Source organism: Pseudopodoces humilis, chromosome 14 (assembly GCF_049639895.1).
Source record: "Pseudopodoces humilis isolate 2021_Gansu_Grassland_sample_001 chromosome 14, ASM4963989v1, whole genome shotgun sequence".
NCBI classification, from domain to species: Eukaryota; Metazoa; Chordata; class Aves; order Passeriformes; family Paridae; genus Pseudopodoces; species Pseudopodoces humilis.
This window is the reverse complement of record NC_142213.1, coordinates 8,372,352-8,394,153: the sequence shown is the minus strand read 5'-3', so window position 1 is coordinate 8,394,153 and position 21,802 is coordinate 8,372,352.

Sequence of the window (21,802 nt, the reverse complement as noted above, 5' to 3'; positions counted from 1 at the left end):
ACTGCTGTCAACATCCTGGTACTTCACCAGGGAGGACCAAAAGCAGATCTAGGGGCAGCTCCACACTCAACCCAAATTCATCCATTTCATCTGTAAAAGGGACTGCCATGTCCCAGCCTGGGTCTCCACCAAGAAATGCCCCTTCCACCTGATCTCCCTGTTGCAGGGGTTTGGAACAAGATGAGCTTTGAAGTCCCTTCCAGCCTAAACCATTCCAGGATTCTATCATTTTCTTGCTCCCAGGGCAGGTATAGGACATTTATTTGATGTAAAAATCGCCTCAGTGATTGTGTGGCACACGATAATGGAGAAAGGGAGGAAGTTGGACTACAGAAACTGGAAGCAAAGCAGTGATTTCCTGCAAAGGGGTAGGACTCTGGCCGGAAACAGAGGCATGGCCAAGGAAGGAACCCGGGGAGACCAGAGCATCCCCTCAGTGCCCAGGGATTCATAGCAAACGGGGAAAAGAGGGAAAAGAGGGAAAGAAAAGCTATGCATCTCGTCATTTCCCTAACACTGGCTGAGGATGAAGCCATCCTCCTAATTAATTGCAATTGTTTTTGGACAAAGCAGGAGGGAGAGCTTCCTCTGCTCACTGAAGTGGGGAGCAAGAGCCTCTGGATGGAAAATCGGTTGCTGAAGGAGCTGCAGCTGTGGCTCAGGTGCCACCATAGCCTGGGGAAGGAGGCTGAGGCAGAGGCGAGGGTTGGGAGATGGGAAGGAGCTGGCTGGCACTTCTCACCTCGCCGGATGCGCATGGCCAGGAGATGCCCAGCTCAATTGTTCCCTGACTCCGGCCAGGACCACAGGATATCCTGGAGTAGCTGCTGAACCCTGTGTCTGCAGAGGAGGTGGGGAGGGGCACTGGGACAGGAGGACCCACCACCAGTGGGACACTTGGTTTTATTTCATCTTTTCTCTGAGAAAAATCACATACAGACGATGCTGAGGTTGTGAGGACATGGTAGTAACTCAGAGTGAAGCAGGAAAACTGGTTTAATTTGGTCTCATCTGTTGGAAAGCTAAGCCCCAGGGGGTTATAGTGACCTGTAGCCTTATGTGGGTGTCGGGTGAAAGGGTTGGCTGGAAAAACCGCAGCCAGCAAGCAGCAGGCTGGAGGGAGGGGAAGTTTCCCAAGGTCTGATAAGCCCTGGGGACGCGACGCTCCGGCTGTGTCTGCCTGACTGGGTCTGGCTGGCGCCTGCTGCACCTCAGCAAGGCCACCCCTGCCCGTGCCACCGGCCCTCAGAGCCCTGGAGGGTTTTCTTCAGCACCCCTGAGTGCAGCACCAGCAGCCCTCGGGCTGGAGATGGACCCGACCTCGCCACGTGTTCGCTTGGCTTCTCGCCACTCGCCCAGTATCGAGCTGCTAAAAATAATTCAGAGGCAACAGAGAGAATGCAATGAGCACCCGAGCCTTCAGAGCTTTGCTCCACAGTGCTCGGGCATTTCAGCAGAGAGGGCTGAAGGGGCTGACGTGGCCACACGCCTGTCCCAAGGGGTCCTGCAAGACGGTGAGGGATCTGCCTTTCCTCACCCACCCTGCAATCAGGGAGAGAAAACTCCACGGAGGTGCCAGACCCAGACTGATTTCCTCCCATCTGCTTTCCCAGCAACGGGAGACTGTGGGCAGCGATGGAGCTGATCCTGCCACCAACTCACCCGGTGGCCTTGGCCACATCCCTGCCCCTCCACTGCCCACACAAGCCCAGGAACCCTTGGCTCATGCTGGCAGGTGAGGATCCCTGCAAGTGCTGCCCCTGCTACCTGCCTGGTTTCCTTTGGGCTTTTTTTTTTTTATGGTTTTGGGCTTTTTATCAAGGCAGAAGTGGGAGGGGGAGCACAGGAAGGCCATGCTTGTGCCTTCATGCCAGCACCCACAGTCTGGGAGCACAGCTCATGCCTGCCCACAGCCAGTGTGGTCCCAGCTCCTGCTGCGAGGTGTCACAGCTCTGCTGAAACATCCCTTGGGTTTTCCTCTGCCACTAACAGTAGCTGATTGAAACTGCTGAGACATCTCGAATACTCACAATGCCCAAATGTCCCAGCGAGCACCAGAAATATGAAATATGTTTTTTTTTAATCCTGAGTGATTACTTGGCTGCTCGTGTATTACATTTGCCCCCCAGATATATGCACTGGGGAGTGCAGCAACAAGGATGGGTTCCTCCAAACCATGAGCCAAGAGAAACCATTAGGAAAGAAGTTTTTTGGGGTAAATGGAGATATTAAAAGTTCGGTAAAGGCTGGTATGAGAAAAAGGCAACTGAATTGGGTAAAACGTTTAATTTTGGATCCTGAATTGCTTCTTTAAATTGCACTGGGGTACATTTGGTGAGGAAATGTCAGTACAGAAAAAGTGTAAAATCCTTCTGAGACAACCAGTGTGAAAGACTCTGACTTGGGAGAGAAATTCTGTTGGTTTTTTTTTCCCCTCCTAAAGAAATGTGATGAACAAAACAGGAATCCATGGAGTGATTGACTTGACATGACTCTGCTTATTTCTGTGTGAGAAAAAAATAGAAACTCCGTGATGCTGTGAATCAATAACGCTGCCCAGTACCGGAGCAGCTCCTGTGCCATTTGTCACCAGCTCCATCCAGCTCCGAGCTCCTCCAGCAGCCCTGGGACAGGCGGGCAGCTCCCCCGGGATGTGTGTGCTGAGCTTGCCGCTCAGCCTCTCCTGCAACGTGGCACCAGCCGCGGCTCCTGCCGGCGGTAACGGGGATAATACCCGGCTTTTAAGGGATGAAGCGCGTTGGGCAGGGGAGCTGGTCCCGGCTGCTGGAGCGATTCCTCGTCAGCATCTGTCAGGGAAGATTAATGCCTAAGTAGGTTGTGGGCTGGCTTCCAGCAGCATTTTTAATAATCAGATGCTGTGCACTGTTCAAGCAACCCGTGGAAATGAAGTTGCTTCGTTACCAGAAAGAAATGAATATGTTGATATGCAGTAGCTCATTTGCTGGGGATGTTCAAGCTGGTGACAACCTCAATTCACTCCTGGGGGGCTGACCCTTGCCAGACCCTCTCTTAGGCTGCAGCTTTGTCTGTGCTGGCCTGAGGGCATGAGGAGGGATGGGCAACCAGCACAGCTTCTGCAAAATATGTAAATAAAGCTCCAGGCTAGCACTTGCAAGGTCTTGGAGATTAAAAAAAAAAAAGCCCCAGGGAAAAAAATTCATTGCCCCAGGGAAGAGGTCTGGCTGGGTATGGGGTTTGGGTCTGGGAGCCCACGTGTTTGGATCATGTCTCAGAGCGTGGCCGTGGCTGTGGTAGCACCACCATGGTCCTTGAGTGTCTCCTTGAGCCTCATCAGCAATGTCACCAATTGGCAGCGTTTGGCATATGGTGGAAAATGGCTGTTTTCATCTGCTGACACTCAACACCACACTGCTTCCTGATGTTGCCATAAAATCCTTGTTGCTCTGGAGTTTGCACTTCATTTTCCACTACCTGCAGGGAAAAGTAGCCAGTTTTGGAGGAAATTACAGGTATTTTAACATGCAGTCCACTTGTAGATCATCAACCGTAATCCTGCAGGATGCTGTGCCAGGCAGGGAACAGACAGCAGCACCACGTGCACCCAGCCCTGGGAACCAAGGGGGCTTGGACATGTCCTGAGGCTTCACTGGGGCTGGAGACCCTGAGCAGCTGCCAAACCATCCTCACCCTCCTGGAGTCTCACTTGGCACCAGCCCAGCATTAAATGGGAGCTTAACCATCCAGAGAGGATGGGCAGGATATTTATAGAGGCAAAGCGGAACCACCGCTTACGGGTCCTGAAATAGGCTGCCAAGACAAGGGGGTGCCCGAATGGGGCTGCTCTTGTCAGGGAGCTCCCCAAAAGCGTGGTGATAGCAGGCAGCAGTGTGTCTGGAGCTGTGGTGTGTTGGGAGCACCCACAGCCATGGGGCAGCATCAGGTCCCATCTCTGCCCTGGGGGAGTGGCAGCCAACAAGCACCAGCCTTTCACTGCCACAGTGAAAACACTTTTCTCCTCCCCAGCATTACACAAAGGCTCTATGGGTGCCCCAGGCTGACCCCCATAAGAGGATTACCAAGCTATTAGTGGATTGGGACAGTGGGGAGGATGTTTGGAAAAATTTGCTCTCCTACCCCTCAGAAATAAATGCTCAGAGTCTTGGGTGATCCCGAGGCTCCCCATCTCTGTCCCCATCGTCTCAGCCAAAGGCCACCTGCAGAGATGAGGACAAGTGCAGGGCAAAGACCTCTGGTCTGGCTGCAGCTGGCACTCAGGGCCTTCCACAGGCTCACAGAGATGAGTTGCTGGGGCTGGATTTGCACTGGGTGAGCCCAAGCCCCCACATACTTACTTTTGGCCAGTGCTGGCCACTACCACGGGACATTGCCAGCTCACCAGGAAAGCTCCTTCCCCTGGAGCTGGAGAGAACCTGAAGTCTTACATTTATTTAACCTGAAAACGTAGCGGGGTGGAAAGAAATCTGGGAGTGGTATCGACAGCGAAATCCCATTATTGGCCATGAAATATGCATGTGCTGTAACTGCGTGGGAAGGGCAGGGGTGGTGTCCCTGCAGCCTCAGCCACAGGCTCTGGACAGACACCCTCACCCCTGGGACAGCACCAGCCCCATTTCATGTGCCAGGGCACAGGAGGAATCCCTCCTCGTGCTCCTGGGGAGCAGCCCCCCGCCAACATGTCCTGCTGTGGTGTTTATCAGGCTGACAGGAGCCAAGTGTGCCTAAATTCACTCCACAGTGTTTATAATTCAAGGCACATGTTGAAGCTGCTCTGCTGCTGCACTTGCCATGTGCAATGCCCTTCACAATTCTTCCCCCGTGCAAATCCCATCCAGACCCTTAAATCCCTGCATTGACTTGATATTTGGTGTCATTTGGAGATATTTTCACACCAGTTCCAGAGGGAAAATTCCAGGTTAATTTATTTTGGCTCAGTGCTGTTCCTGCCACTGGTTCCCATTGCTTTCTGCCACTCTAAGGAGGCAAAACTGGAGCTGCAAAGCTGAAGAACATGATGAAAATTTCTTGCTGGTGACAAGCCCTTGAGAAGGGTAGGGATGCCCCTAAGCAAGCTTTAATTGTGGCTCCAATTATTTGTCTGTTGTTGGAGATGGAGGGGGCTCCAAGGGAGCGAGACCTTGGCTGTGAGACCACAGAAATGGGGTACCCCCTCACCCAGCCATCTCCTACCCCAAACGTGGCATGCTCTGAGGTTTGAGAGGTGCTGCCTGGCCCTGTGTCTTGCTGGGCTGTGTTGCTGCCTGTTCTGGTGGCATTTATCACCCCTCTTGTCACCAAGCTGTGTCCCAGCTCCAGGCTCAGGAACCTCTGCATTCCTCTCCTCAGCCAAGAGGGATGGACAGGTACGGAGTGCAGTGAGACTCTGATGTCAGAACATCCTCGGGACCAACACAACCCAGGTAACATGCCCAAAGAGGGAATGTTTCACCCCAAAATAATCTTCATCATCTCAGCACATCCTGAGAGCTGCTCCACATGCACATTCACGTGTTTAATCAGCACCCAGCTAATTGCCTCCAGCAATAAGGAAACCCTGTGTTTGTAGTGAGTATCTGCTTTAAATGATGTTTTACACAACATAAAAGGATTATTTTACAATTAGCTGTCTTCTAAACCCTGGCCTATTGAAGCTGGGATATTAAACCATACACCATTCTCTGCTTTTTAAATATCATCTGGAAGTTGATTAGTTTTGCATTACTAAAGAGGAACCCATTGAAATATTTAATCATCATGAGACCTTTCTCATAGAAATGTTAACATTTGATTTTTAAATTTTTTTTTCCCCGGTAATTACTCTAGCTTTGCTTACACCAAAAAAAGATCGTTGAAGCAATTTCCCCACAACGAAAGTATCAAAATAGTGCTGTGCTTAACACCTGGAGCATCCTTCTGTGCTTGCTGCCTGGCACAGCTCCAGACAGGAGTCTGTGCTGCTGCTGCTGCAAGCCTAGCGACCACCCTTAGGACAGGGGGAGGCTTTCCTTTCCCAAGGGGTTGATCCTGGCTCCCAGAGGAGCAGGGGGGAACAGAGCAGGTGAGAGGCAATATGCCCCAGGGGATGGATGATTTTACACAGGCTGAGGAGAGATTTTAGGACAGACAGAGCTGAACTGCAAACCATGACAGTGAGATGCTCAGAGCCATGGGGCAGGGACCGGAAGGGTTGGAGCATCACTCTTGGACACACAGAACAGCCTGGGAATGTGGGACACCCCCACTGACAAAAAGGGACAATGGGAGCTTCTGGTATGTTAAATGCAAAAGGAGAAGCTTTGGAGGGGTGTGGTTTACTGCCTCTAAACCCACATAGAATTGCACATGGGCATAAACAGCTCGTCATGTGCTCAGGTAGAGGTGGGTGCCAAACTGCACCATTCCCATGGCAGGATGGGAGCAGGGAACAAAGGGCCAGACATCCTCACCCCTTCTGGTCTCAAATATGATACCTGAGGCAGGAGGCCCAGGAGCAGGATCTGTCCCACACCAGGGTCTGACTCCAGTATGGGGAGCAGCCGCTTCCGCTCAGCTTGACTGGTCACATCCACACCAATGCTGGGAATAAACCAGCTGGATTTAGACACACTTTAAATTCATCTCCTGCTCCATGCCAGTCATTGGAAATGATACATTTGTTGTGAAATGAAGCCAAGAGAGTAGTACTGAGAGCTTTTTTTTAAACACGCCTTAAATAACAAGAACATTTATTTTATAGGCAATAAAATTCTTACACATTTTGGTCAAATAATGAGGATAATGTTTCTGGCTTCAGGAAAACACTCCTAACATCAGCAAAGGGGAAATGCACATTTCAATTTATAATTTCAAGTTACAAATTTGCATGCAAATGTATATTTAGAAATTTGAAAGAGCTAAATCATACATTTTTGGCAGGCTTTTACTCGCAAAAGAAATTTCCAGCATGGATATAGCTTTGTACTAAATTCCATTATGTTGCTTAGAAGAAAAATATAAAAGATATGGAAAAGCAAAGGAGCTCTGCAAAATGCAGCCGGGTGTTTTTCCTGAGACACGTCCTAATCCTGCAGCTGCACCAGTCAGACCTGGGAGTGTTCCCTGCCAGAAAACTGCTCCCAGGTTGGCATTTGTGGATTGACTTTTGCAGGCTGTGCATGTTGCATTTTCCTCTTGATTTGAGGGCAATTTAATTTTACTTTCAGGCAGTTTTAGGGGATGGAGTGGTGCTGGTGAATGTAGTGATATTGGGGACCATGGGGAGATAAGTTCATCTCCTCCCCCTGCCCAGTCAGAGATGGGGTTTTTTGTGAATGTCATATTGAAAAGCCCTGAAATACTTTGAGTTTTGTAATATTCCCTTCTAAGCAATATTAAGGAGAATTTTCCTAATGTTTGACCTAAAATACCCCAAAAACATTTTTCCTTGTTTATTTTCCCCCTGCAAAGCATTGCCAGCATGATACAAATCCACAAAGCCTAAAAACTCCATTTTCAGACATTTTTAGCTTAACCAGTAATGACACATATTCCTACCCCACCACTAGGAGGAAAACTTTCCTCCAAGCAGTGGCTCATTTTAAATTAACTTCAAATATGCCTTTAAAATTATTTCCCTCCTTGTTTAAGTACATAATTGTTTCTACTTGCTGTAATCTCCTCTGAGATGTTCATGGCTGGTTTATGGAACAACTTCTGTGCACAAGGAAAATCATCCATTAGTTGTGGAGAGCTGCTCCACTCACCATCATTTTGCTGGTATTTTGACTTGACACCCAGCACCCACAGGAGTGGGGAGGGCACTGGCAGGAGTCTCCCCACGCTCACAAATGCCATTTGTTTTAAAAATGGGGGATTGGGTTGCAAAAGGAGATCTGTGGGTACCCATTGCAGAGAGGTTTGTCCCCAAGCTCTGTCTGTCCTTGGCCATGCCATGCACGTGCTGGCACTATCCTCCTGCCTGGACTCTTCCTTGCTCTGGAATGGAGAATTTTTGTGGCTCAGAGCACACCATGTGAAGGATCCCCCCAAAAGGAAAAATAATCAGGAATTAGAAGGAGGAGTGTTGCTAGGAAACTGAACGTGATTGCTCAATTCCTTTTTTCCCTGAAGAAGTCTGAAAGAAATCCCTGAATTTCAGATCACGTGCAGAGGCGCTTGGCTGGTGGCTCGCAAGCCTCTGTGCTGGCTCAGTGGGGATGTCGGGATTTGGCAGAGCCACCCACCACATGGATAGGGATGAAGGATGGAGAAGATGGTGGAGGATGGGGAGGATGGTGATGGAGGATGGGAAGGACAATGATAGAGAATGGAGAAGGAGAAGATGGAGAATGGGAAGGATGATGGTGAGAGATGGAAAAGGCAGTGATGGAGAATGGAGAGGACCTAATCAAAGAGAGCAAAGTTGAGTGGGAAACAACTGAGGGCTGTGGTTGGGGCCTCTCACTTGACCCAGAAGGAAGCTGGGTGACCTTTACCACAGTCTCATGCCACCAGACATAATTTCTGAGGCTCCAGCCTCCCATGTCAATAGGCCTGAAAAAGGCATAAAATAGAAATGATAGTAACAAGAATCAAAGGGCTGAGAACTCTCCTGGCTACCAGGGAGGGATGTGCTACAGTTCTCCTGACTGGTGACTGCCCACTTTTCACCCAAACGTGCTGGGGTTGCCAGGAGCACCGTGTGCCCCCACTGCAGCCACCCTGCCCCCAGACTTTGTTGGACTGCCCAGCACAGGTCCTCCATCCACCGCAGGTCTCTCTTCCTCACACCCTTCCTCATGGAGCTCAAACACGAATCCTGGTGCATGGCACGTGTGATTTCAGAGCCCTGAAATGACTCTTAACCCACATTGTCTTCCAGTTCAGGGCACAACTGTCTTCTGTTACTAAACATAACTCAGAATTTTCCTATTATTTTTTTCTGAAAATATTTCAAATATTTTTCAGAGCAAAGATCCAGAGGTGCTATTTTCATCTCCCCGGGGGGCTGAGGAGCTAGCTTGTTTTCCACCCACCAAAACAACCATGATATTACATAGATATTTCATTTTTTACAGGTTGCTTCCCACCAGAATGCACAAGCAGCCAGGAAAAGGAAGCTCCTTGGTGCTGCCCTGTGCCTGGGCTAACACATTTCAGGCCTTAAAAAGTGGCTGGTGCACTGCTTTTTTCCTTCTTCCCTGCAAAGGATTTGATTTTCTAAAACTTCCTATTTCTTTAGCACTGCCAGTTGCTGAGCTGATGGGCTCATCTTTCCAGGGGACACTGAAGGGAGTGTAAAACACACAGCCAGGATAACAGCATTGTTGCTGGCACTGCAAAATGCCACCTGGATCATGCAAAGTCACACAAGGATTACAGTATTTCCCAGATTAAGCCATTTTCAAGAATTCAACAGCATAGGGGACGCTGGCAACAGCCACTGCTGAGATTCAGCTCCCCATCACCCAGCCCTGCCAGGAATGGCAGAAGTTTTGGGTGCTCTGCATAAATGCAAAGACATTTATTCATGATCCCCATGGGCTTACTGATCTCAGAGAAGGCATGGAAGGCTTCAGCTCCAGGAAAAGGACAGAAGGCAGAGAAAGAGGATGGGCACAAAGGCTGGAAGTTGATCTGGTTGATTTTGGGAGAAGAGCCCTGATAAAGCAGAGCACCGCTCCTCCCCCCTACCCTTGCACTGTCAGGGATGTGAAGGATGCTCTTTGCTGCCAAACCAGAGTGACAGTGCACAGAGCCCAGCTCCCAGGCTCCAGATGCTGCATTAAGCATGAGCAGACAATTCCCACCAGTTGCTGCTCATCCTTCAGCAAGTTTTAACAATTTAGGGGACAAATAATACCCCTTCAAATTGGAGGACCTTAATGGGTTTTCATACAAAAAATCCCTCTGCCCTGGGACCTCTCAAGCAGAGTCAGGGGCCACACACAGCTACTGTCTTTTACACTTCTCTGGCATCAGGGCTCATCTCATTTGTCCACAGTAAAAGCCATTTTGTTGGAGAGGTGCCTTATCACAGCTGAGCCCCGTCGGGTGGATGCTCAGAGGGGAATCTGACATCTGGCTAAGGCCCAAGGACTCTAAAGAAGATTTTAGTCTAAAACTCTACATAATCCTGTGATAACATAACCTGAACTTGTTCTCTGAGTCACCCTTTTGCTACCAAATCAACCCAAACTTCAGTAATGACCTTTGAGCTCCCTCGACCAGCTCTGTGCTGGGAAAACAAGGGAATGTTTGTACATACCCAGAGCTGCAATTTAATCCTGCCTGCCTGGGGGAAGAGTGCAAGGCACTGGCTTTTCTAGGGAAAATAGAAACCAGTTCCTTCTTCCTTTGGTATTCCTTTTCTAAATTAGAAATTGGACAAGCTCAGCATCTGGGGAGGACAGTGCTGGGGAAGATCCTGTGTCCAGACCCCAGACCTGATACAGTGCCATACTTCAGGCCTTCCCATCCATCTTCAAACCACCATGGTCTTCCTGAGAACCAGACCTGAGCTTTCCTGCATCTCAGCCTCTGCCCCAACATTTGTGATTCATGGATAGCTTTTGGTATAAGCAGGGTGGAGGACCCAGATTCCTCTGAGCTATGGCAACTCTTCCTCTCCTTCTGTTACAGCCACTTCACTTGATGTTTCCAGCCCTTCTTCAGTCCCAGTGCCCATCAGAGCCTGCCTCCCTCCCTGTGCCAGGCACCTGCCCATTCCAGCGCTGGCTTAGCCCTGCCAGGGGATTAGGATTACACACACTGTCAGGCAAAAACATGCCTGGGAAGAAAGCACTTAGTGTTTTATTTTTTTTTCCTAAGTAGGTAAATATCCCTGTTGAGTGAAATATGAATATCCATCTTCAGGCTCAGGATGGGATTTGGTGCTGTAAATCTCTCTTCGGGCCAGCTCGCTCCATGAGGTTTAACCTGGGGTGACCCAGGCTGGAGCATAACATCCCTGTCTCAGGTGGGCATGGGGCAGATGGACACATCCATCCCACCATCCCTTCTGTCCGTCTCAAAAAGAAAAAGGACTGAAGGGAAAATGTTCTGTGAAACCAAATTGCTCAGCAGCGGCAACAACAATATACCAGGTCAGTAGCCATGCCAGGAATGGCCTGGGCTATTGGAGGGGAATTCATGGAAACTGGGAAGAGACAGCTCATGGGAGACTTTAAAGCAGCTTTCAGTACCTAAAGGGGCTCCAAAAGAGCTGGAAAGGGCTGGACTGACAGGGCATGGACTGACAGGACAAGAGGGAACGGCTCCAAACTGACAGAGGGCAAGGTTAGATGGGATATTAGGATGAAATTCTTCCTTGTGAGGGTGGTGAAGTACTGGCAGTTTGCCCAGAGAAGCTGTGGATTCCTCAGCCCTGCAAGTGTTCAGTTCCAGGCTGGATGGGACTTTGAGCAACCTGGTCTAGAAGGAAGGTCTGGAAGGCGTCCCTGCCCAAGGCAGGAGGTTGGAACAAGATGTTCTTTAGGGTTGTTTCCAACGCAAACCATTCTATTGTTCTATGATTCCATGAAATTATTCCTGTCAGGATGATTGGAAGGTCAGTGGCCAGTTCAAGTTTTATTCACAGGATATTTAAATGTGCTGATTTTTCAGCATCCCAATGGGGAAAACCAACAAAGCAGTTATGTAGAATAAATAATACAATAAACCAATAATAATGATGAATATACTGACATAGGCAAAGAGCAGGGAACAGCAAGGTTCTACAGCCTCAGTAGGAGACCCCAGCACGTCAGCCCAACTGGTTTGGTGGGTCCAACTATAACCCAGCACCAGGCACGAGTCTTCCCTAGAGCCAGCAAAAAGCAATAACCACCCAAATCCCAGCAGAGGTGTTGAAAGGGAGGTATATTCTCATGTCATAAAAATACTCTGCAAATAATTGCTTTTCTTCATTTGCTGACATTTAATGATAGGAAGCCAGAACAAAAATTCATTTCAGGGTGAGACAATGTGACACTGGGTTCTCAGTTTTTCCACTCAAGTGAAATAAAAAATCCCTGTAGGTGGAGCAAAACAATTCATTCCACACTCAGGACATTCTGTTTGGTTTTAATATTTAATTGAGGCAAGGTAATTTTGTGACCAAAGGTCAGTTCAAAGCCAACATTTGCAGTGTTCCACTTGGAAAATGGTGAAAGGAAAGGCTTTGACACTTAATAAAGTCTTGTTACTGGTTTTGCTGCCACTGATGCTTTAGCACAGTGGCAGCAAAAATCCCCCATGCCAGGACTGCATCTTCCTGCTCTTCTGAATGGCAGGAGAGGCCAAGGCAGCTCCCACTGGAGGTGCCAGCATTGCCTGGATCCAGCTGGTACATTAGCTCTCATGCAGAAGCATGTTTACACCATGTTAGACCCCCCAAAACGTAGCTTTGACCCCCAAAGCCCAGTTGCTGGCATCTGAGCCCTTCAGTAACATCCATGGGGAGAGTTAACTTCAAACCACAGGGAAAAAAGAACTGTAACCCTTATTCTCAATGTAGTCCTCAAAATATCTTCCTCAGTGACTCCTGTATTTTAATTTGACAGGCTGAGGATGTGAAGAACATCTTCACTCACACTACGCTGGCTGTTCCCTGCCTCTGCCTCTTGCCCTGCATGCTGGAATCAGAGGTGCCCCTTCCCAGTTCAGAGCAGAGCATGATGCTTTATGACACTTTTTTTCAACCTATTCTTATTTAAACCCAAGGACTTTCCCCTCAGCAGGTTTTTGTTCTGAACTAAGCTGAGTGTGCTGGTGAGGGAACAAGTCAGACCACAATCATAGCAGAGGGCAGTGTGTGAGGGCAGTGTCCTGGGTGGGCCTGAGGCTTGTTGGGATGCTCCAGTGTTCCATGCAGCACCCAGCCCTTCAGTGGTGTCCAGCTGCCTCCGCCGTGTCCTCCCACTGCCTGACACAGTCTCCTTTCCATCATATATCCAGTTGCCTAAAGTACCCACTCACCGGAAAAAAGATGACATTTTAGAGGTAATTAATATCCAGGGAATATATATCTCTGCTTCCTATGCTTGTACATTTGTAATCTGAGTCTCTCCACTCACTCTTTTCCCTCCTCTGCAATGCCCTCTGGGGAGAGCTGAGCTGCGGGAGATGTAGGGGTGCCTTCCCCCTCCGAGCCCAGCCCTGTGACTTAGACCTCATGGGCCCCACTGGGTCCATCTTTGCTGGGAAAGGACTGACCTCAAAATCAGTTGAAGACCATGGGCAGCATCCTGTGGAGAGTTGCCTTTCACCTCCCTCTGGCTCAGTTTTCCTTGGGGATCTGTGCCCTTGCCTTAAATCTGAAAGGCATTGCAAGGATTGGCTGAGAAACCCCAAAATGGTCAGGAGATTGTGTTTCCATTTAATGAGCCACACAGTTCTGCTTTACCTCCAAAGACAAAACATGGCTCTGCTTTCCTCCACAAGTGCTGCTGGGAGATGCCCAGGCATCATGTGTCACTCACACTTCTCCAAACCAAGTGCATCTCCCACCACCAATTTCACCGCTCCTCGTCTGCTCCAAGCAGGGGATGTTTTGGGCAAAGGGCTCATCTATCATCACCAGTGCCACATGCTGTGCATAGCCTAGAATGACTTTCCATCCTGAACTCAAAGAAACTCACCAGGAGGTAGTACAGGCAGAGCCAGCACCATCTGCAATCACCTGTATCCATGTCATATTTTCCAATCCAACTGTCAGACACCCAAGTTTGTGTTTGCAGCTGGTGGAAACCTGGACATGGAAACTACAGTCCAGGAGCAATGGTATGCTGGGAGTCAGGCCAGCAAAAGGTGGTCAAAACCCAAAAGCCTCCCAGCATCCCCAGGTGGAGGGCAGGAGGAACTCAGAAAATCTGCTGCTCATCTCCATTGGATACGAGAGCTGCACTGTGGTCAGGTTTCACAAAACAGGTCAGGCCTGTTCCAACAAAGCGAACAACGGGCAACGAGAGCACTCAGCTGGTACAGAGGGAAATGGTGGGGAGATGCTTCTGAGGTAGGACCCAGAGCATGAAGATGAGCTCTGTTCTGCTGCTGAATGCATTGCCAAGCTGGGCCTGGTTATTGGTTATTGGTCCTAGCACAGGACTGGAGGAGATCCTGGGAAAGGCAGCACTGCTGAGCAAAGCACCTGGACACGGACATGGCTTCTCTGTCCCCACACACCCTGGCCAGCCCAGTGGTGTGTGACACCAATGCTCCCATCACTCACCTGGTGGAAGTGCTGCCTCTGCAGTGACAGGTAATTTAACACTAGCACAGCCCATCTACTCCCTAGTACAACCTTGAAGAGCATCCTCAGCTGGCGCCCTCCTTCCTTGCAGACACTGGCAGGCATTGGAGCTGGTACCACTCCCCGCAGGCAGGTTTTCCACTGGGAATCAGCAATCCTGGGCATTAGGAGGTTCAAGTTCCAGGAAACAGAGTAAGTGGGATGTGCAGCCTGCAGCACCAGGAGAGGCCTGGGTTTGGAAGGAAGGGTGGGGAAGCAGAAAGGTCCCTGGTCTGTGTGTCACAATTCCTGGGTCCTTTTCCTTGTGGTTTGCTTTCTGGCTTTAGGATGTGATGCACCCATTGTAGTGTGACTGTGTGCTGCTCCCTGGCAATCCAGGACAGTCATAGGCTCAGCTCAGCTGACTCACAGTGCCTCAAAGTCAGATGTTGACTCCCAAGCCCTATGGTCCCTTGTAAAGTGTGCAGCCAGAGGGGAGCCCCAGGCAACAAAAGGTACATCAGGCACCCTAGCACACCTCTGCATTTGGATGAGATGAATCACACTGCTTTCCTCCTGGGATGATAAAATAAGCCCAGAGTGACTCATCCCAGCTGTGGCCCCAGCTTTCAGCTGTGGGCATGGAGGGACAAGGTCCCTTTGGACCAAATCCTGCTTCCCTCTCTCCTGCACCAATCCAAGCTGCTTTTTGTGAGAGCAGCTCAGCCACAGCACCTTGCAGCAGAAATGAGGCAGGAGAAATCCTGTCTGCCCTGTTTGGGGCAGAGCAGTGCACTAACTGCTACATCTCCTGAACTGCTCTCTCATGGGCAGCTCAAAGTCATAGGGGTTGGGACAGTGCGTCTCCAAGAAGTGGATGTCCCACCTGTACTGGGGCCAATGGAAACATCCAGGACATGGTTTTTGCTGCCTGCTCCAGACAGGATGAATCTGGCAGCATCTGGCCTGGAGATGCTGCTCTCCATTGACCATGCAGGGAAAAGTGCAGTGCAATTTAATGAAATATTAAAACCCAAGCAGACCTAAGAGGATGGCAAAACAAGAGGCACCATAAAAACCCCATGAAGGAGCCTTATTTCTTCTCCTTCTTGATACTCCAGAGAGGCTGTCTCAGCCCCATTCTAATCTTAGCTGGGGCTGTGTCAGGGCTTCCCTCAGCTTCTCAAAGCATGCCCTCGCTGCTCTGCTGGAGCCCCATGGGACACCCCAGCCATTCCGCAGCACACCCCAGCTGAAGAACACATTGCAAAGACACCCCCGTCCCTCCAGGGCAGCAGCAAAGGCAGCACAGCACCCACAGCACCCCCACGTGCACGGCCCATGTGCTTCACAAGGACTCATCCTAGAGCAGGTTCACATGCCCCCTCTGCCCTACAAGTCCCCCTATGCCACCGAAGTGGGGACCAGAGGTCACCCTGCAGTCCACTCTGCATCACTGGTGGCTCCTCTGTGGAAGTACATTGTGTGCTGCGTTTCCATGGAAACCAGCATCGCACAAATGCCAGCATGGCCGGGCAGCTCCCAACCCTGGGAGATGCTGCTGTCAATCTCTGTGGGTGTCTTTTCCTCCCTCCCTGGCTCTTGCATCACTCCTTGGGGTATTTCCTGGCCAGTGGTAGCAGTGATGCGCGGTGGGGCAGGGAGAAACCCCTCTGCTCACTACTGCAGAGCATTGTGGGGGCACACAGCTCGTGCCCTCAGCATGCCTTGCTCTCTGCAGGCTGGGCTTGCAGGTGGCACATGAAAATGTCCAGCTCCTGGCCTGCGGTGACACAAGAGATGCATTCCTGGCAGAGGAATGAGATCCGCACACAAGGATTTTCCTTATTGTAGCTTGCTGCCTCTGGGACTCAAATTTCTGGCAAATAATCACAGCCCTGCTATTCCTGCCCAACCCTTCTCTTCCCTATCGACATCTTAAGCACGGCTCCCTGCTGCTTGTCCCAGGCTGCTCTTTAACAGCATCACTGCAGAGTCTCGACTGCGTGAGGAGGGGCCTGTGCTCCCAGCAGTTCAGGGGAGAGACTGTGCCGGCTCTCCTCCATCTAGCACTGCAGAAGGGATTGGATTCCTCCGTGAAGCCAGGCTGCTGGAGGAGCAAGGGTGTGTTCCCATGGTGCCATGCTTGTGGCAGTGTGCAGAGCTCTTTTAATCACTGTCCAACTTATTTCCTCCAGGATCTGGAAGCCCTGTAGTTCCCCAGTGCTATTAAACCCTTTATGAAATAGAAATTCTGACAGTTATGCAGTTCATCAAAATAATCTTCCCCATGTTTGCTCTGGCCACTCTCCTTCACATCTCCCCCAGTATTCACAAATACCTCTGCAAATGAAGCATCTGTCCCCTCCCTGGGCTATGGCACCTGCCAGGCAAAAACTACCACTGAAAAGGGAATTCTTGCCCTTGCCTCTTGTTAGCAGTGATGCAAACTCCGCTAACAGCTGTCAGGAGATGCTTACCCAGTTCCCACCAAGGGAGCAACAAGATAAGCACTCTACTGGTAAATACAGCCCCCAAAAGGGAGGAAAGATAACCACAGCCAACAGCTACTGGAGCTGCAGTGAGCCTTGGCAGTGATCTGTGGCAGAGTTAGCATCCATATCAATCTTGATGAGGACATTTAAACCCTCTTGCAAATCACGAAACCACAGAAGGGCTGGGGTTGGAAGGTACCTTAAAGCTCATCTCATTCCAATCCCTTTGCTGTGGGCAGGAAAACTTCCCCTGGATCAGGTTGCCCAAAGCCCCAGCCAACCTGGCCTTGAACACTTCCAGGGATGGGGCAGCCACAGCTTCCCTGCTACGTATCTTGTGAGTATTTTCTGGGTAGGAGTTATGCATAGGGAAAACATCTGAATTCAAGAAAGGGCATGAAAAAGAAGGCCAGAATGTTTTCAAAAAGGAGATGATGTTTCCAGCTAGATCCAGCTGTGGAGCTGATTTCATCTTCAATTGAAATCACAAGGTGATGGTAGGGGTTGCAGGAAAGCATCACTCTTAGATGATGTTGAACATATTTACACCTGATACACAGCAGATAATTTTTATTTGGTTTGCCATTTTTTGGACTGGTGAAAAAATGGCAAACTCTCTCCTCCTGACACACAACATTTCATACCCTGAGTGCTCCCACACCACATCACATCCTGACTGACAGACAGCAGCACCTGGGACCTGCTGAGGTCAGCAGGACTTGCCCCGTTTGGGCACGGCTGCCCCACAGACCCCAGCACCCCGCTGGTTAAGCAGGTGCTTATCCCTCGGCATGTGGCTAATACTACCGACTGGAATAAAACCTGGACAAGTCCCCTTCTTAAGCACACAGCCAAGTGCTGGTTTCCTCCGACAGGATCTTGAAAATACTCTGTTTACAAAGGCAAAAGTTGATTTTAAATTTTTTTAAGGCAGCCTTGAACTTTACAAGCTCCTGAAATCCGGCTCTTCCGCGTTGCTCCACTGCTGTCTTTGCTTTCTGGCTGCATATGATGCAGTAAGGATGCCACGTCCTTGTCCCCACAAATACTGAACCTTGTATTTATCGCCCAAAAATTGCTATGCAATGCAAATAACTCCATTTCCGGATGGATGGAGCACATTTTCAATGCGCAGGGCAGAGGATTAGGAACAGCCTTCAACATTCACAACAGCTCTGCGCCAAGTGGGAATAAAAGTTTCGTACCAAATTAGAAACACGGCTCCCATTCCTGCCTGCAGATTTGTGGTCTGTGAATACAGCTAAAATGAATTAAAAAAAAAAGCAACTTGGCAAGCGCTCACTCCCTTTGAATGAATTTGCTTTGACCAACCACACGAGGTTTTCCACATTTGTAGCCTTGCCAAAACAACGCTCCGTGCATGGTCAGGGAGGCCAAGTCCCAGGGGCAGCAGGGGAGCCCCTGCATAGCAGGAATGATGCAGCCCCTGGAGAAAAGGTGGATACTGTGATTTGCTGGTGTGTACAAACTGCCCAGGCACGCTCAGCTGGCATTGGGGAGCACACTGCGCACCGGTGTTTTCTGGCATTCCCTGCCTCTCCTTCATGAGTCCATCCATATCTGTCAGCTCTTCTGGTTTATACATGGATGGCTGACTCCCTTTCTGAAGCAGTGGGATGCTAATCTATAATCAATGCTCTAGAAACCCAATGCTCTGGGATCTTATCTTAATGCACTGATTGCAATATACTCCTGAGTGTTTCCTCTATTTGAACAGCGCTAGTCAAAACACTTCATATCTTGAATTTCATTGGGTGGATATCACTAATGAACTTCTGCATTTTGCATAGTTCAAAAATTGTCGGCTGAAGGGTGAAGGGAATCAGAATGTCTTCCCTGCAGCCTGCAGACAGAGAAAAGCAAAGAGCTCTGCCAAATAAATGATTAATTACCCAGCCTTCTCCCAGCCTAGGTGCTTGTGTTAACATTTGAAGAAGCCATCTCCGCATGTGACTCCTCCAATTGCAGGGTGAGAGCAGTCAGTGATGTCCTGCCAGAACGAGCAATGTCTTGGGGCTGGCACTGTCCAGGCAAGTTTTCTTGCTAAGGACACCTCAGTGCCACTGGTTTTGAGGGAAGCAGCACCTGTCCTTAGCCTTAAGTGAAAATCCCCCTTTCCATGAGATAAGATACCCTGAAAGCCAGAAACCCCAATCTCATCCTGGGTTAAAGAGACAGGAAAGAGAAAGAAATAATCATTATGTCTCTCTGCAGGGTAAATATATATATTATTGACACCAGCAAAATGCCAAAGCCTACTGATGGGCTACGTGTGTTGTTGAAAGAGTAATTATCCCATTGAGTTTCCAGCTCTTGATGACGCAGAGGATAAACAGAAGTTTCCTGTTTGGAGCTTCATAAACACCCTGAGCAGATAAACACTCATAAGCGAGGGGTTTGGGATAGGGAGGGGATGGGCATCAATCCTCTTTTATGAGAAATGAGATTGGAAAATGGTAATCTCCTAAAAGGGCATGGCTGGTGGGCTGATAAACAGAGCTCCTGGTTATTACGGTGATGAGCTCCATAGAAAAAGTGTAATCCCAGCCCAACTGTTCAGGAGATCGCTCTTCCCCCCTCTCCCAAATCATCACATTAGGCTGATAGGAGAAAATAAATGAGATTTCTTTGTGCCAGGTTGTATAACGCCATTGAACAGAAGCACCCAGCTTTGCACTTTTATCTGGGGACATCGGTGACTTCCTAGCCTGGATCAGGGAGAAGAGCCTCAACCTCGCTGCATGCAGCTCATGTCCTCTGGTCCCTGCTTTCACTGAGAGACTCTGCTGGGTCTGGCTCCATCTCCTCCACCAAGCAGCACTGACCACAGCTCTTTCTTTTTCTGGGGTCCAGTTCCAGCCAGGAGCTGAGGCTGGGGCAGCTGCACACTCAGGGCTGGGGCACTGTTTCCTTCCTGCTTCCTACCAGCAGCACTGCCTCACCAAGAGGACCAACACCCCTGCTCACTGCACTGTGCAGAGGGAGAGGCACCAGGGGAAGCCCAAAACACAGCTCAGGGATGAACATCCACAGGTTATGGGGTATTTTTTCCACAGTTCCTTTAGTAGGACTGCAGAGGAAGGCTTTGCATCCTGGTGCATACAGAAACCCTCTCCTCCCTGCCAAAACTGTAGGCTGGGGCCAAATTAAAGACAAAGGACAAAATGCCATTTGATGTATTTTTCTTTTGTTTTGAAATGTTGGGGAGAGGGGGGAGAAAGGCCACGTAAAAGATGTCAGCAGCATGACAGAGACAGGATAATGACTACCCAGAAAGCCATAGGAGCATCACAGACCCACAGCACCAGCCACATCAAAGAAATCGGAACAGTCCCGAGTTACATCAGCCAAGCAGCAAATCAAAGCAAAGGGACAAGCTCCCGGTTCTGGGAACATACTTGCAGTTTTTCCTCCAAGCCTTTGCAAACAAAGAGCTTTCTGCAGTTTGTTGGGAAGCTCGTAGGGTTTGTGTTAATGTAAGTGGAGTCAGAGGGATGGCAAGCAAAGGGCAAACGCAGGCAATTCGGGGAAGTTAGTTTTTAGGAAATAGTTTTAAACACAGAGAATAACAAACAGACCTCAAGCATTTGTGGCTTTTTTTTTTTTAATGTATTTTGCATGAAATGGAAAACTACAACAACAAGCAGTATATACAGTAACAATAAACAGTGCGAGGATACAACAAAAAGAGGATTATAATTTCAAATCGGTGTGCCCTGCATATGCAGTGCTTCCAGTGCTGGGGAGCAGAGCTGCCCTTATTTCTGCTGTCTGCAAGGCTGGGGATAAAAGATGTCAAACTACAGATAAAACTGAGTGTGCAAGGATAATGATAAGGTAAAAAGATGAAAAGGAGGTTTCATACGGCTAAATCCATGATTCACATTCACGCATCAGGCTCTAAAAATAATTCTAAAAGTGATGTTGGGAAAAAAAATTGCTTTTTCTTTTTTCCCCTGTACCCCACCTAACAACACTCCACTTTAGAGTTGGCTGTGGGATGGATGTGGGTATTTAGGTTCCTCATTTACATCCAAGCAGCAGGAAGATGGGATGGTTTTGAGGTTCCCTGTGCCAGAACTGGGTCTGGATGAGCTTGGGCGCCTGGCTGGGAGAGCAGGATGCAGGGCCATCATCTTCTCGGGAGGTAATCAAACACTCAGGAAGGTGGAAGGAGTGGGCAGGACTCACTCTGGACTTCAGAAAAGCTTTTGATGCCTCAGCAGATGAAAGCCTTGCTACAGGGGTAGTAAAATAGGATTGGAAAAGAGCAATTCTTGGAAAGATAAAAAAAGCTGAAAACAGGAGTGATGATATCAAAGGCTGTGGGGATCTCACAGGCTTCTGCATGCCAGCAGAACATCTCTGCCGTGGGTCTTGTGGGCTGCAGGACTGTGCTGGCTCCTTTGGAAATCAGCAGGCACAGTAGCAATGTTGGCAGCATGGGTTTGTAACCACGGGAAAAACTTCAACAGGGCTCCAAACCTTGAAAAACAGCATCTGAGGGCTTCAGGGATATTGTGCACTACATAAAAAGCCTCAGCATCCTTTTTTTCCCCCCTCCTGCTTTGCCTGGGAGTATCGATCCCTGCTCCCATCACCTCTAGAAGAGCATGCCAAGGGGCATCAGGAGATGTCCCTTGCAGGGAGCCAGGAACATAGAGTGACCCCCACAGAGCCCTCTCTCCCAGAGGACTGCAAGGCATTCTGACTAAGAAAGATCAACAAGTTTCAACCCACCAGTCTGATGTAACTCAAATATTGTTCAACTGGTTAGGGTAGGGGAGGGGGGTAGGTTTAGAGAAAAAAAAAAAGAATTTACTCTCCATGCATTATATTGGCTGAGAAAAGTAAAATTCCACATTTTCTGCCCTTGCCAACCTTTTCCACAAGTTTTGAGCCTGCCACAAGCTCCACTCAGCACCAACACGAGCTGGGGCAGAGCCCGTGCATGCAGCTGCACCATGGCCAGCGCTGGGAAGAGCAACCACAGCTCCCAAAATAAACCTCCCCCATCCTGCCCCTCTCTGAGGCTGGGAACAGGCCCTGGGGGGCCTGGTTTGCTCTCTCCCATTCC